This window comes from Heloderma suspectum, chromosome 7, assembly GCF_057233095.1.
Source record: "Heloderma suspectum isolate Gila_16-S chromosome 7, 16-S_ref, whole genome shotgun sequence".
In the NCBI taxonomy this organism is placed as follows: Eukaryota; Metazoa; Chordata; class Lepidosauria; order Squamata; family Helodermatidae; genus Heloderma; species Heloderma suspectum.
This window is the reverse complement of record NC_139464.1, coordinates 118,244,344-118,261,906: the sequence shown is the minus strand read 5'-3', so window position 1 is coordinate 118,261,906 and position 17,563 is coordinate 118,244,344. Positions and strand designations below refer to the sequence as shown.

The 17,563-nt window shown below is 47.2% G+C and overlaps 1 protein-coding gene across 1 annotated transcript in view; it reads left to right on the top strand.

Annotated features, from left to right (window-relative positions):
* The first annotated feature begins 1,766 nt into the window (after positions 1-1,766).
* Positions 1,767-17,563, top strand: part of A4GALT (alpha 1,4-galactosyltransferase (P1PK blood group)) — a 90,955-nt gene continuing 75,158 nt past the window's right edge. The window contains exon 1 of the mRNA XM_084811204.1: positions 1,767-1,940. The gene's annotated coding sequence lies outside the window, so the exon portion shown is untranslated. The remainder of the gene's footprint in view (positions 1,941-17,563) is intronic.

Here is a 17,563-nt window from a genome sequence, read left to right as displayed (position 1 = left end):
AGCATTCAACTGGGTCGCATTCAACCGGGGGGAGGTTGGAGCATTCAACTGGGACGCATTCAACCGGGGGGAGGTTGCAGCATTCAACTGGGACGCATTCAACCGGGGGGAGGTTGGAGCATTCAACTGGGTCGCATTCAACCGGGGGGAGGTTGCAGCATTCAACTGGGGCGCATTCAACCGGGGGGAGGTTGCAGCATTCAACTGGGGCGCATTCAACCGGGGGGAGGTTGCAGCATTCAACTGGGGCGCATTCAACCGGGGGGAGGTTGCAGCATTCAACTGGGGCGCATTCAACCGGGGGGAGGTTGCAGCATTCAACTGGGGCGCATTCAACCGGGGGGAGGTTGGAGCATTCAACTGGGGCGCATTCAACCGGGGGGAGGTTGCAGCATTCAACTGGGTCGCATTCAACCGGGGGGAGGTTGCAGCATTCAACTGGGGCGCATTCAACCGGGGGGAGGTTGCAGCATTCAACTGGGGCGCATTCAACCGGGGGGAGGTTGCAGCATTCAACTGGGGCGCATTCAACCGGGGGGAGGTTGCAGCATTCAACTGGGGCGCATTCAACCGGGGGGAGGTTGCAGCATTCAACTGGGTCGCATTCAACTGGGGGGGGGTGGAGCATTCAACTGGGGGGAGGTTGCGGCATTCAACTGGGTCGCATTCAACCGGGGGGAGGTTGCAGCATTCAACTGGGTCGCATTCAACCGGGGGGAGGTTGCGGCATTCAACTGGGTCGCATTCAACCGGGGGGAGGTTGCAGCATTCAACTGGGTCGCATTCAACCGGGGGGAGGTTGGAGCATTCAACTGGGTCGCATTCAACCGGGGGGAGGTTGCAGCATTCAACTGGGTCGCATTCAACCGGGGGGAGGTTGCGGCATTCAACTGGGTCGCATTCAACCGGGGGGAGGTTGCAGCATTCAACTGGGTCGCATTCAACCGGGGGGAGGTTGCGGCATTCAACTGGGGCGCATTCAACCGGGGGGAGGTTGCAGCATTCAACTGGGGCGCATTCAACCGGGGGGAGGTTGGAGCATTCAACTGGGTCGCATTCAACCGGGGGGAGGTTGCGGCATTCAACTGGGTCGCATTCAACCGGGGGGAGGTTGCAGCATTCAACTGGGGCGCATTCAACCGGGGGGAGGTTGCAGCATTCAACTGGGGCGCATTCAACCGGGGGGAGGTTGGAGCATTCAACTGGGTCGCATTCAACCGGGGGGAGGTTGCAGCATTCAACTGGGTCGCATTCAACCGGGGGGAGGTTGCGGCATTCAACTGGGTCGCATTCAACCGGGGGGAGGTTGCAGCATTCAACTGGGTCGCATTCAACCGGGGGGAGGTTGCGGCATTCAACTGGGTCGCATTCAACTGGGGGGAGGTTGGAGCATTCAACTGGGTCGCATTCAACCGGGGGGAGGTTGCAGCATTCAACTGGGGCGCATTCAACTGGGGGGGGTGGAGCATTCAACTGGGGGGAGGTTGCGGCATTCAACTGGGGCGCATCCAACCGGGGGAGGGCGGCGCATGCAGCCGGAGCAGGACCGCCGGGCGGGGCCCGGGCGCTGCGCGAGCGTCCGGGGAGCCTCCGGCGCCGCGTGGGGCCTCCGCCGGCGGACGCCGCGCCTCCCCGGCCCTCGCGGCTCTTGCCCCGGCGGCGCGGTCCCCGCTGGACAGGGTTAAGACCGACGCGCGGCGGGACTCGGCGCTCCCCGGCGGCGGCGGCCCCGTGCGGGCACTCGGCTGGAGCCGGGCAGGGGGGGCGGCGCGGCGGGGCGCGGCGAGGGCGGCGGCGGCGGCCCGGCTGGGCGCGGACCCTGTTTGGAGCGCGGGACGTAACGATCCCAGCGCCGCAGAGGCTGCGGAGAGCAGCCGCCTCCGTGTGTGCCCAGCGCGCAGCAGATGTGCCGGTCTTGGGAGAGCGCGTCTCTTCGGAAGGTGAGTGTTTGGGGTCCCCCGCCCCCCGTTTCAGAGAAACTTGGCGAGTGGATTGCTCCGGTGGGAATTGACTCCAAGGGGCTGCGGATCCTGGCATACGCCGACAAGGGGGGGAGCGGAGACATGCCGGGCTGCTCTTGAGTTTGGGGGTGTCATCCCTGTGGGGGTGGGGCAATGTGTCCGTTAGTGCTTCTTCTAGGGGCATATCTGATGGAGGAAGATCTGCAGAAGGTTGAAAGCTTGCACCATCGCCTGGGAGCCATCAGTAAAATGGCTTTGCCTGGCAAGATACGGTGGGGAATGGGAGGAAGGACTTTGTGCAACATGTCACAACATACAGGGCTTCACAACCACAAGGTGGGACAACGCCCTCTGTCTTTGATAGCTTTTACACGTGGAGCCATATTCATGGAGGAGACCGAAAGCAAACCTCCAAGTGCAGAGGCAGTATACCTGTGAATGACAGATGGATGAGGACAAGCAACAGGGGCATACCATTGCCTTTGTGCCCTGCCTGTGAGTGGCCAGTAAATGGTCAGTATTTGGCTGGCCATTGACTAGACAGACCTCAGTCTGATCTAGCAGGATTATTCTTACATTCTTATCAGGAGAGGCAATGTGTAATTTGTTGGGAATTTGTCATCCACATTAGGTGGGACAGAAGGGTGACTGCCATGTCTCCATTTCCACAGCAAGGAGATTTGGGTCCTGGATCTGACCATTTTCCATCCGCTGTAATGTTCAAGTCTAGTCTCTGGCTACAAGTCAAACAGGCAATGTTTCTCTGCTCATACTCAAAAACACTATTAAAATTTTTAATAGTTTATGAGGGAAGAATACAGAATAAACACAATGGAGAAAGGCACAGCTGGTGATCTCCAAGAAAAAGATGCATGCTATAGGCTGTTCAAATCTCAGCTGTGCACAAGGGGCAAGGTGGGTGGGGGGGCGCTAGATTGCCAAACAGTGAAAGAACCAGACTTCTTCGATTTAAAAACAAAGAAGCGAACACACTCATGTGCATTAAATATGTCATGCAAATATGTATGCCAGCCATCAATTTGCGAATCTGTTAATGTGCCGCGGGACTCTCCATTTTGTTTTACTATAACAGGCTAACTCTCCATTTTGTTTTACTGTAACAGGTGGTTACCATTTGAGAACCCCTCTTTGCACCTCATTTGCATAGTTTATTCTGTTTTGATTTTTTAAAAGCGTTTGGAGCATTTGGGGCAGAGGTGGAAAGGAAGGGAAGAGTGAAACTTGGGATATTAGCAGCATGTTTGGGAATGGGGAAAAAGGGTTGGATGTCTTGACAAACAGCAGAAGGCATGTTCGGGGCTTTACGCAGCTAATGTCTGGGATCCATAGAGCAGTGAGTCAACCCCCACCCCAAAAGTAGAGGTGGTGCTAATGGAAGGGCGCATTCATCCTCTCACTCTTTAACAAATGGCATGATGGGAGAAATCTTACATTCCAGGTCCATCAGGTTATCTGGTAGTTCTTGTCACTCACTCCCCTGATTCACACAGCAGCACCATGGATGAGGACTCCTTTTCCAACTTGGCCAACAGGAAAGGAAGAATTAACTAGCCAAATGTAATGTATCTTAATTTCATCATTGCAGTTTTCATGGCAATTTATTTCTATAGCAATGAAAATGAGTATAGAACCCAGCATTGAAAACAAAGATCCCCCCCCCCGCGCGACATTTGGAAAATAACTTTTAATTCTTTGTAATTTGGACCTTTTCATTCTTGACTTCCTGTCTCTCAGACTTGAGTCTGAATCAGTGAAAGGAGATGGGCGTGTATTCCACATTGAGAAGGGCCTGTAGCTCAGTGGAGGAGCACGTACTTTGCAGGTTGAAGATCCCAGGTTCAAATCCAGGCACTTCCACTTAAAACAGGATCAGTAATCAGGCGATGGAAAAGACCCATCCTGAAGAGCTGCTCCCAGTCAAATAGGCAATACTGGCTTTGAAGGACAAATTGTCTTGTTATAAGCATCCTCCTCTAGGAAACAATTCCTCACTCAACAGTAAGTAGTTCTACAGACGTGCTTCTGCTCCCTCTGCATTTTGTTTTTGGCTGTAACTCTTCGGGCTGTGCTGGAGGTCCCTCTGAAAAGTCACCTGAGTTTCAAAGGAGTACTTTGCTGGATGACGGAACAGGGGGCTTTACAAGTGAGCGAATAGAAGCCACCTTTTGGATCCAGGCTGATGGGCTGGGTACACCAGGCTCTGCACAAGTCCACCTGAAGTTGGAGACAAGCATATTGTCTAAGTACGGTAGGAATGGCTTTGACACACATGCTGTGTCCTGACAGCAAAGACCTCACATTTCAGTAAATACAAGTCAAAACCACTTCCAGCGTGCTTTAGAACAAAGGTGGGGAGCTGCTGACTCGCAGACTGGATCCGGCCCGCCAGGCCTCTGCGTCCAGCTCACCAAGGCCATGGCAAAGTGCCTTCTCCTCCCCAAACCTCCCCTCCCCTCAGAGAAGGGTGAGGGGACAGGGAAGTTGACTCAGTCAGGAGCTGCCATCTTAAGGCATCTGAGGGTATCCAAGCAGCACTTCCTGAAGGCAAGAGAAGCCTTCCCTGAAGGGATGTTGGAGGGGCAAGGGAAGCAAGCCCCGTTGGGAGCTGCCATCTCAAGGGGCCTGGAGCATCCTGAAGCAGTGGTTCCCGAAGGAGCTGCGCCCTCTTTGCTGCTCAGCTGCAGCCAGTGATCCAGGAAGAGAATGATCTCTTTCTCCCTGTGTTTCCCGACTAGGAAACAGTTGAGTATCTGCCCGGCAGATCGGCAGGTGTGTTTGTGAACGGTGTGTGTGTGTCTGTGAGAGAGGAGGGTGGGAGGGGGAGAGAGAGAGAGAGAGAATGGTGTGTGAGTAAAAGAGTGTGTGGATGGCCACACCCACTTTGGTTTTGGCTCCACCCACTTTTTGCTCTGGCCCCACTCACTGCTGGTAGGTGGTCCCCAACAGGTTCCCACCGAAGCAATGTGTCTCTTGGGCCAAAAGAAGTTTCCCTACCCCGGCTTTAGAACACATGTCCCTTTCCACGCTGAGATGGATTCAAATGATGGCACAACAATACACCCATTTGCCTGTTTTCTTTCTTTGCTCTGCAACTAAGAGGGACTAGCAACTGCTTTCCAGAAACAACAATTCCAGAAACTGGTGAGGGAAATCAGAATGAAAACATTTACTTTTAAGGAATCAGTTTATATCTTTAGGCCATACACCAGAAAGCTGATTTCCACGAGGAACAGGATATAGGGTGTGTTTCCTGCCTGTTTGACTGGATGGTTTGCACGAGACTGGCAATAATTTGCTGCTAAATTCCCAGCGGTGGTAACTTACTACAGTTTCTCTAGGATTCTTGAAAGAAACAGCATGGGCAGTTCTAATGTATAGTATAGCTATAAACCGACCGATGTAGTCCAGTAGGGAGTCCTTACGCTGCTAGATGGTGCAACTTTATCATGTTGCTAGATCACTTGTGAAGAGGTCCAGTTGTGCCACAAAATACTCTCCTAGCTCCCATACCTCTGAATACAGAAGTTGGCCATTCCTATTTTAGGAGATGCGGACTGTTATTTCCCCTCTTGTGTGGGTTGGTAAAATCTGAGGTACATAGGAACTTACTTAAAATATTGATACCTTTCTGCCTGATGTCGGACTTCTGAGGCAGGTAACAATAACACTTTACATTATATCATAATTTAAAACCTGGGAGAATTGTAATGAAAGAAAATGAATGATTACCAACCTGAGAATAGTGCAGTATATGTAGATTTATGTAGATTTTATGTATATATATAAAAAACCTGTGCATGTAGACAGTAATGCCTAGCAAGCAGTAAGCACAAACCACTATCCTACTCCAAGAGATAAAGTTTTAACTTGCCTTTGGAAGAGAAATACCACAGCTGGGGTACCACCATTCTGGCTGGGACACGCTGGGCATCATAGGACTTTTTTCTGTCTAAACGTGCATTGGATTGAGCCTAAGCCAGACAAATTAGACTGTCGGACCCAGGTTCAAATCTCCACTCAGCCATCAAACTCCCACTGAGTGACCATGGGCCAGTCACTGCGTTGCAGACTAACTTACTTCACAGGGTTACTGTGGGGGTAAAATCGGTGGTGCGGAGGAGGGTGTGGGGAAGAAACATGTACATCGCCATGAGCTAACTTGGAAGAAGGGTGGGTTATACAGATGTAATAAATAACTACTTACAGCAGATCGTAATGGAAGGAGTCCCATATTCAGAATGGCACAGAATGAGAACCATTTTTAAAAAATGCTGCTTCTGATACGTTACTCATCTTCAGTGTGAGCTTTCTATGTGCTGAAAGTTGTTGGCATGAGGGACTTCCAAGCAAGGAATTCCATGCTATGTGTACTGAGATAGTATAGTGCCGTGGCTGAATAGACTTGTAAAGTTAAAAAAAAAAAATCGCAATGCAAGAAAAGCACATGGGATAGACTTCTTGTGTCTGTATGACTGCAGGATGCAGGCAGGAGTTCACATGTTTGAATGTTAAGGACTTCCTGCAGGTGGAAAGCTAGTGCTTCAGGGAAAAGGCTAGGCTAGAACTATGTGCAACCCTGCATGTAGAAAGTTAGCTGTCATTTCCCCTGGCAACTATGTACACACAGTTGTTGACGCATGGTTAGGGGTGGGATGTGTTGAGCGGCATTGAAACATCCAGCCCTCACCTGCATTCTCTGGCTCTGAAGTCCTAGGAGGACTGTTTCATATGCTTTTTCTGAACGTTTAAGGGTACAATCTTATGCATGTTTAGACAGAAAGAATTCCTACGATGCTATGCTAGATAGGGAATGCTGGGAGTCACAGGACTTTTTTCTGTCTAAACATGCATAGGACTGTGCCCTAAATAGCTCTTAGACTAACTCTGTATCAGCCTAGATGTCTTGAAATGGGGCTATTTGGACATGCAGATCTATGGGCTGGACTGGTGGGTTTGGATCAAGTGTTTTCTGGAAAAGTGATGCAGCCTGTAATAAGTTGTAACTCTGGTGTATGACCTCTGCAAATTTACATCTATTGTTCTCCATTATGCTGAGACATGAACATTTGGATTAAATAGTGAAAGAAAAAATAAGATAGAGGTGACAAACTGTTTATATGTTAGATAAATAGTGATATTAATCAATTAGAAAAACTCCATAGAGGTACAGTAAAACAATACTTTTTTACTAGGACCAATTAAAAAATCACAAAGTCATGCTCCAGCTTTTGAATTCAGAATCATAGAATAATAGGGTTGGAAGGGGCCTATAAGACCATCGAGTCCAACCCCAAGAACTCTTCTTCAGGCATGTCAAACAAACAAACAAGCAATGCAGTGAAAAATAAGAGAATAAGTTGCTGTGCATGATGGGAACCCTAGTCTGAAGTCTGGAACATTCTTAACGATGGAATGGGAGAGACATTTTGCAGACATAATTTGGTTAGACTGTGCCTGGTATAAAAACGTCTCATGATGCAGGACAGCTAGGACAAGGAAGCAATAATTATGCTCCCTTCAAAAATATAAAAGCAAGCAGTTATTTGAATTTGTCTCAGGCACCAACTGAAATTAATGGCTTAGAATATAAACCAGAGAGCAGAAATTAAGCAAAAGCATGTAGTCCTTATGTTACCAAAGCTGAAGACTGATATAATAGAAGCCTAATTGGGCAGTATTACCTAATGATTGGAGGGCACCCCCCACCCCACCCCACCCCACACACCCTTAGACAAATCCCGTCGTTATAGGTGGTAGAAGGATATGGCAGAGTCTATTTGCCTGTTCAGATTAATAATTTGGGCAATATTTGGTGGGCGCTATGATTTTTAACGCTTCCCTTTCTCTCCTCCAAGAGTCAATTTATTGGTGTATATTTGGTTGATGTCAGCCAAGCTTAGTTTATTAAGCAAATATTTCTTTCCAGGAAAAATTCTATGATTAGTAGCTCTGTTATGGATGTCATATTTTCCTATGTTCATACTTAAAAGCCCAGCAGCACTTTCCCAGTACAAGGAAACGTTTTAATTTTGTCCCAAGAAAGCAAACATTCTTCTCCTTGTGCTTAAAAAAGACATCTGGCGTGTCTGCTGTTTTGTGATCAAAGAATGGGATTTAAAGCAATAGATCTGACTCTGTCAAATGGTTGGGCTGCAGACATTACCAGTACTGAGTCTGGAAAGGGCAAGTGACCTGAGCGTTAATTTTAGAGGGAAGCAATTTGTAATCCAAAAGACAGATCTCAGAATGGTGGCTGGTACACAACTCAACTACGTGCAGGTGGAAACGAGTCAAGAATGGGCAGGGAAGAGGGTTGCCACCCAAGTTGGCATGGTGATGGGATGTAGAAGGTATGTATGTTCTGTGATGGGGAACTCTTGTAGGTCAAATCAAGTAAGGGGAATTAAACTATTGGTGGTTATTGCCTCTTCTGGACCTTCCTCCATCGGATGAAACAAGGGCTGCTTTTACACTAAAGAAAACCCATACAGTCCTTCCATTCTGGAGCCTTTCCGCATTTATGGTGGGCTCCCAGACAGGGACCATGTGATTGCTGAGAGGGGAAGCTTCTAATTTTCAAGGTTCCACAGAAGGAATCCCAAGGAAACTATTTCAAATACCCTTCATCCCTCTACATCCCTCACTTTCAGCTTGAGGGCCAAATTCCATTTTGGGAAAGCTCTTGGGGGCCGCATTTCAGTAGTGGGTGGGGCCCAAGGCAAAGGAGAGGGACGAAGTTACAAAAAATACCATAGCATTTTAGCCTAATGCCCCTACTGCCAATAACTAAGCCTTAGCAGAGGCATCTCGACCTTTTAGAATGGGGAGAAAACTGTGCAAAAGTGGAGGTGCCACCAATCAGTGATTGGGGGAGAGGGGGTGGGGTCAGAGGGAATGGCCTTCTGGGAAACCTTGGAGGGCCAGATTGTGACCCAGGAGCACCGGATTTGGTCTGCAGGCTGGAGGCACAGGATGCTGTTAAATGCTAGGTTGGTATCTAACAAAACAGTAAGCATTTGGGACTTGATCTTGGATGAGGGAGATCTGATGACAAAAACCTGTTTGGATGAGTCTGGGGGTCCCTTACACTGGTTCAGTTTTGTCCAGTTGGTTTATCTCGGCAGCATCAATGGAGGGCTAAAGTGCCACATGTCTTGAAGGGAAGGAGTTACAGTTGTCCCTTTCCCTGGCCAGCTTCCTACACTCACCATCTGTCAACCAACAATATTGAGTGTCTGTACTTGCTGTTGGCTTTTGGGGACAGATTAGAAATTCTACAGGTCCACTACTCATCTCACTGCCTAGCAGACTCCCTCACTGATCTGGTCTTGGCCTTGGGGGCCCTCAGGCTTAGAGGGACTTCAATGTTGATGCTGACATTTCTCAGGCTGGGGCAGCTCAGGACTTCATCGCTGTCTTGACAACCATATAGTCATCCCAATATACAGAGGAATCTAATCAGTGCATGATGCTGGTGACATGCTTATTTGGATGGGAAGAGGTCTAATTCTGGATGTGTGCAAGCTTTAAATTATTCACAGCCAGCCCATTTCCTGGTAATGTTTGGGATTCCTGGAGATCTTGATCTCTGCAGAGGGCGGGGTGGGAGAATGAGCTGAAGGTTTCCAATGTGATATCACATAGCAATGGATAAATCTGTCAGTTTTGGTTTCTCTCAGTTTGTCATTTTTCCAATCATAATTAAAAAAAAAAAAAAGTTCGCATGAATATTCCTAAACATTTTGGTGCACGTTTCTCCTAGTTTATCCATTTAATGCAGTTTTGCCTAACATACACATTTTTGAAAGCAATTTTCCTGATATACTATAATAGTATTTTTGAATGTTATTTTCACTAACATGCACATTTTGTATGGATTTTTTGATTGCAAAATTTGAAAAAGTTCAAATTTAGAAGGTTAACAAAGTTTCAGCTTGCACGGAGGTTTGAAAGGGCAAAACTAAGTAAGTAAAATGCAAACTGAATACATTTCTCCCCCATTCCTAGATGTCGGGGTTGATGCTTCAGTTGATGCTGCAGGCAACTCTGTTGTTACCCAGATTGACCTCTGGAGTGGGGAATTGGCACAGCTGCTTGACAGACTTGTGTTGAGGCTCCTCCTCTGGTTATGCCCATGCAGGTCTATGGCATAATGGGAGCTTGGAGCCATGTAGTGGCAGGGGTGATGGCTGGAGCAGCAGTGGCAAAACAACCACCCTCAGGATAAGTCTAATGCGTCACAGGTTACAGCTTATTGAGCAGAGCCTATTCTATGGTGGCAAAACCTTCTTCTCTGCCAGTGTTGCATTCACATCATGTTATCCAGCTGAGCTGATCCAAATCGTTTGTGACCTTATTCAGTCTGTAGGGGAAGACTATGCCTTTGACTGTTTTGCAAGATACTTTGGGGATAGGATATCTTGCACCTGGGTCAATTTCGGTGCCTCCCTGTTTGCAGACATCTTTGGCCTCTGTAAATCGCAGTTGCTTGGATGAGTTTCAGATAGTACAGCATGAGAACATGGATAAGATTCTTAGAGCCATTTGACTGACCACCTATTTCCTAGATCCTTGCTCTTCCTGCTGAATAAACCTTAGCAGGTGAGATTGGTTGAACTGAGAGTATTAATTTATTTATTATTACATTTATATCCCGCCATTTTTCCTCTTTAAGAAACCCAAGGTGGCGTACATAATCCTCCTCCTCTCCATTTTATCCTCACAACAACAACCCTGTGAGGTGGGTTGGGCTGAGAGTCTGTGACTGGCCCAAAGTCACCCAGTGAGCTTCCATGGCCGAGTGGGGACTAGAACCCGGATCTCCCAGCTCCCAGTCCAACACTCTTGCCACTACACCACACTCGCTCTGAGTATCCATTGTTGATATATTTCTGAGAAAGGAGTTATCTCAGGCTCTCTCTTGGAAGTGGTGCTCCTGCAGACCAACTTGATTCACACCTTTGGATCTACTAGATCCACACTCCAAACATCCTTATGCTTGAGCTGGTGATGGCTGGCCAGCTCCAGGGATTCTTGGATGAAACTGATTATATTTCAGTTTGGCTTCAGGACTGTTTTGGGGATTGAAACTGCGTTGGTTGCACTTGTTGATGGCCTTCACCAGGAAACAAATTCCTGTACTAGATTCTCCTGGACTCTTGGACCCTTCAGTGCCATCAGCAACTATATCCTCCTCAATCACCTGTCAGGATTGCTGGTTGGGGTTCTATTTTGTCTTCCATCTACATGAAGTCATGGGGAGAGGTCATACAAGATTTCAGGGGACAGTGTTATCCATAGTTAGATGATACCCAGGTATATCACTCCTTCTCCTCATATTCTATTGAGGCAGTGGAGTCTCTGACTGGTCTGTCTGTCTGTCTGTCTGTTTGTCTGTCTGTCTGTCTGTATGCATATGTAAATGTAACATATCTCTATGTTCTATTTAATTAAAATGCATGTTTTATTACAACATTCACATTAACCCAATATGGTTTAGTTTTAGCATATTTCAAACAGAGGCGTTGACAACGTGCACCAAGGCAAATTATATTTCCAAAACACATCTAGAATATTGTGATTCTTTTTTGGTGAAAGTAAAGCGGTTGACATGATCACGCCCAAGCGCCCTCTCCCTCTGAGCAGAGCCCGGCCAGCTCCTTGGTATACACTTGAGCTGAGGGCAATGAAGCAAGAGGGGAGACGGCTAGAACGCAGGTGGAGGAAAACTCGTGCTGAGTCTGACCGAACACAGGTAAGAGTCCACTATCGAGCCTACTCTGTGGCGGTGAGGGTGGCAAAGAGACAGTTCTTTTCCACCAGCATTGCATCTTCTCAGTGTCGTCCGGCGGAGCTTTTCCGAGTGGTTCGCGGCCTGTTACATTCTGGGCCAGGGAGAGAGACGGTGGAACCCTCAGTAGCACGCTGTGACAGGTTTGCACAGCACTTTGAGGATAAAGTCGCTCAGATTCGTCATGAATTGGACACCACCATTAATGCAGTTCCATTGGTAGAGGCGTTCAGAGCACCGTCTGGTCCAGTTTTATTGGATGAGTTTCAGTTACTGAGGCCTGAGGATGCAGACAAGGTGCTTGGCCAAGTCCGATCGACCACTTGTGTGCTTGACCCTTGCCCTTCATGGCTTATTAAATCAAACAAGGAGGGGTTGTCCGGCTGGGTCCAGGAGGTTGTAAATTCCTCCTTGAGAGAGGGAGTGGTGCCTGCCACTTTAAAAGAGGTGGTAATTAGACCACTCCTGAAAAAGCCTAACCTGGACCCAGAAAATGTTAACAATTATAGGCCAGTGGCCAACATCCCCTTCCTGGGCAAGGTGCTTGAGCGGGTGGTTGTAGGACAGCTCCAGGCACTGTTGAATGAAACGGATTATCTAGATCCATTTCAGTTGGGCTTCAGGCCTGGTTTTGGAACGGAAACTGCCTTGGTCGCCCTGTGGGATGACCTCTGCTGGGAGAGGGACAGGGGGAGTGCGACCCTGTTGATTCTCCTGGACCTCTCAGCGGCTTTCGATACCATCGACCATGGTACCCTTCTGGATAGGTTGTCTGGGTTGGGAGTTGGAGGCACTGCACTACAGTGGTTCCGCTCCTACTTGGATGGCCGATTCCAGAAGGTGGTGCTGGGGGATTATTGCTCTGTGCCATGGCAATTGTGCCATGGGGTCCCACAGGGCTCTATTTTATCCCCCATGCTGTTTAACATCTACATGAAACCGCTGGAGGAGGTTATCCGGAGGTGTGGGCTGAGGTGCCATCAATATGCAGATGACACCTAGCTCTACCTCTCTTTCTCATCAAACCCAGGTGAGGCAGTGGCTGTTCTGAACCAGTGCCTGGGCACGGTAATGGACTGGATGAGGGCTAATAAACTGAAACTCAATCCAGACAAGACGGAGGTACTGTTAGTGGGTGGTTCGTCTGCCCGGCTAGGTGATATTCAACCTGTTCTGGAGGGGGTTGCACTCCCCCTAAAGGATCAGGTTCGTAGTTTGGGGGTGCTCTTGGATCCAGAACTGTCACTTGAGGCACAGGTGAACTCAGTGGCACGGAGCACTTTTTATCAGCTTAGGCTGGTATACCAACTACGCCCTTATCTGGACAGAGATAGCCTAGCTGCAGTTATTCATGCTCTGATAACTTCTCGTCTGGATTACTGCAATGCGTTATACGTGGGGCTGCCTTTGAAAACGGTCCGGAAACTTCAGCTGGTCCAAAATAGGGCAGCAAGATTGTTAACAGGGACTGGCCTGCGAGCTCATATTACGCCAGTACTTTTCCAGCTGCACTGGCTACCAGTCCATTTCCGGGCCCGATTCACAGTGCTGGTGTTAACATTCAAAGCCCTTAACGGCTTGGGGCCAGGTTACCTGAAGGATCGCCTCCTCCCATATGTGCCTGCCCGGACCTTAAGATCATCATCAGCGGCCCTTCTCCATGAACCCCTGCCAAAGGAAGTGAGGCGGGTGGCTACTAGGAGGAGGGCTTTTTCTGCTGTGGCACCCCGGCTCTGGAATGAGCTCCCTAGTGAGGTTCGCCTGGCGCCTACATTGTATTCCTTTCGGCGCCAGGTGGAGACCTTTTTATTTTCCCAGGCATTTTAGCTTTCTAAATTTTTATCTTTGCTGTTTTAAATCTGTATTTTAAACTCCTGCACTGCTGCTAGATTTATTTGTGGTTGTATTGTTATATTGTGGTTTTAATATTCTATATATTTTAAATTGTTTTATTGTGTGTTTGGTTTTTAATTTTTGTGAACCGCCCAGAGAGCTTCGGCTATTGGGCGGTATAGAAATTAAATAAATAAATAAATAAAGTAAAACCAGGTTATTTTGTGGAGGGATGTGATCTGTGCACTGAAGCTATTTTTGCATCTTGAAAATACGAGTGGAAATACTGAGCTCAGTTCTGGTTATTTTTTTCTTAACATGGGGAGGGGAGGAATCTTTGCCTTGAAATGCTTGCCAAGGTTTGCCTGACCAAGCTTTTGAGTCATTGCTGAAGCTCACGTTTTCATATTTACATGGGCCAGAATCCAAACAACAGCACAACTCCCATTCCCAATGGTCCATTAGGCCCATGTTTTGAGCATCGCCTCTTACAATGCCACATAGCAAGTCATTTTAGAATCTGAGAGGACCAGTTGATGATATAATATTGATGTGTGTATGTTTCTTCTGTTCAAAGAGAACAACCTTTACAAAAATTAAGGCATTCCACAAGGCATGACTAAGTTCCTGGGTGGATCTAAAGTGGCTGTTTGAATCCTGACTGCATATTTCCGTCTTAAAAAAAAAGGCCCCCACACACATTTTGTAACATCCTGATAGCTGTGCAGAATGAACTGAGTGAATGCTTCATGCAAACAATTCAGTCTTATCTGCTTCTCGTAACATGGTTCTGCCTCTGGGAATATTGTTCCACGTTTCCTGTCTATGGACACTTGAGCTGTGTATTCTGGGGAACAACTCATAACATGTTTCATGCATGGGAAAAGAGGCACAACATTGCTGGCACAATTTCTGATAGAAGGAGGTGTTCTTGGAAATGCCATCTTATGCTTCCTCCTTTATTTCCTTCTCCAGCACAAGAACTTTGCTCTGTCAGGAATCCATCAACAAGTGGATCTTGCAGGTACATCCCCACCCATCTTTCTCTGCACTGTGCAATAGCAGGGAATGGTGGGCATGTTCAGTGGCACAATGGGCAGGGGAGAGGTTGGCCAGGGGGGTGCATGAACTATATATATATATATATATATATATATATATATATATATATATATATGCTGAAGTGTAGATAGGAAATTTTAGACTCTAGGCTTAATGGTCTTAGGCTTCCCTCCCCTTTAGATAAAACTGTCCCTGTAATAAACTTCTATAGGAAAGTCATTACTCACAGTAATTTTCACTTGGATTACATGGAGAAGGCATGGTTTGGAATGAAATAAAAACTGGGTAGACATCATGAGCAGACTGGCACATGTCTGTGGAAGCCACTTTCTGAAATGGCTGCTGACCATCCTCCTACAGCAGCACCTACCTCATGAACTATGGTACCTACATCCATAGACGTTATGTCAAACTGCAGGTTTGGCAATGTAATAAAGCCAGTCGGAACACCTCCCAAACCTGTATTAGTGAACCTTTGAAGCAATGCAGGAAAGTCTCAGTCTGATTCCCTAGCATTTTCACAAGGACTTGTTAGTTTTGCAGGATATTGTATGAAATGACAAATACGTGCTCCTGAAAACATGATCAGATATGAAATTGTGTGAGATATGTTGACCTTTAGTTTCCAGTATGTCACCATCTAGGTGTAGAAGTCACAAAAGAGCCTGTTTATTTTCTGCTTTGAACAACAGGCACTGTTGTGACTTCTACACCTGTTTTTCTTTTCATTATTGGAGTGCCTCCCTCTTTCTGGTACCAGCTAGTTGAATGCACCTGGATTATGCACATTCAACACAGGGCACATGGGATGGTATGAGGTTTACTATGCTAAAGGATCATGCCATTTGTCATGCTTACAGCACATGGCAACTTACTACCAGAGTTCAAGGCAGAGGATAACTTGCTTTGCCTCAAACATACAATAAAGGCACAGAAGGATATGGAGTTTGTGTTGCCATTGGTGAAGGCAGGCTCCAATTAAGAGGATGATAACACCCTTGTACTCTCATGGGCTGGATGTTGGGCACATGCATAACTTCCTCAGTATTTTGTCACAGGTCAGACAACCTGCATTTCCTTTCTTCTGTGATGAGCATTTTTCCCCACGTTGCTGTTACTGTTTTCAGTCATCCAAATGAGTTTGATGCCCTGATTCCTATGGCAGGGGCTTTTCATACAGCCAACATTTCGCAGCACTTTATAGACAAGCACATCTGTAAAAGTGGAGTTACCTCTGGGGAAATAAGAGATGTTCACATCAATGTGGTGGAGTCAGTATGAATGGTCCACATTATGTGAGGTCTCTAGGTGGAATTCTAATCCTAGCTGAAGCAATACAATGTATGAAATGGGATGCATTTTGGATGGCAACTGACACAAGTAAATATTTGGTCATTCTTCATGCAATTAGGCAATTCATGCAACAGCTGTTCAAGAAGAGCAATTGTGGACAATGATAGGTTTGATGTGGTCCATTCCATAATCAATGAACTAAAACATGATTTCCAAGAGTTTTTGGGAGCTTGTCAGAAGAAATCACGTATGTGTGCCTACTGGGATCAGTTTCTTGATCTTGCTGGACTTATGAACAACTTCAGTGCTTCAGATTGGGTTGGTGACTGGGAAGGTCACCTTTAGACAATGCAAAGCATTTTTCCAGTCTTCCACGAGCATGACATCATTACCTTTCTATGGTATGTAGGATGGTACTTTGAGAAAATGTAGGAAATCAACCCTGAGTGCTCATTGGAAGGACAGATAATGAAGCTGAAGCTCCAATATTTTGACCACCTAATGCGAAGAGAAAACTCCCTGGAAAGGACCCTGATGCTGGGAAAGACTGAAGGCAAAAGGAGAAGGGGACGGCAGAGGATGAGATGGCTGGATAGCATCACTGATGCAACGAATATGGACTTGAGCACGCTCCGGGAGAGAGCGCAGGACAGGAAGGCCTGGCGTGCTATGGTCCATGGGGTCACGAAGAGTTGGACATGACTGAACGACTGAACAACAACAACAACAAAGCCACTTAAAAGTGATCATCCAGATATTTATGAAAAGTTTCAAGCAGGCCATTTTTGTGTGAAGAAGAACCAAGGACTTTTAAGCACAGCTGCTCTGGACATGAAGTTACAAGAAACACTACAGAGATCCCAAAAGAGGGGGGAAAATGGAGGAAAAAAAACAATACAGGTTAAGTATGTTTCTCAATGGGAACTGGTCTATCATGAGGTTTGGCTATCTGCAACACCTTTTGACAAGTTACAAATGCAGAAAAGGGCTACTGTGAAACAGCAGGAAACCAGGAGATGGCTGGGAATACAAGCCAAAAGTTGCATGCAAGTGTAATCTAGGTTTATTAATACCTGATACAAAGAGAGAATCCTTATACTGTATGCAGTGTAGTCAAACTGCACAACTTTGTCACTAAGCAACAAGTCCATTCAGATGCAGCTTTGAGGCTCTTGCATTACATGGGAAATGGCACTGCAGGTTACACTGAATTCAGAAACGACAGGCTGGGCAGCAAAACAAACAACAAAGCCTGACTGACTTAGGGAGCAATCCTATCTAGATAGGTTTGGGCTGGTCTTTGTCCGTAACAAAGTTTTCTCTATCTATCTAGATAGGCGGCTGCCTCCGAACTTGAGGCGAACTCTGAAGTCCGAACTATCCAAAGCGGAGCAGGAGAAGCACAGAGGGGATTGTTCCCACTGTGCTTCACCTGCCCTGCCTTTTTGGCTAGACAGCTGATTGCGGTTGTCAAGCTGGGGGAGCACGGAGTGGGGAAGGAGGCTGTTGGATGACACATAGGATGTGTCGTACAGGCAGTTATGCTCTCCACGCCCTGGAATGCCCCTAGCCACGCCCCTTCCCAGCCGCTGTACACTCCTCT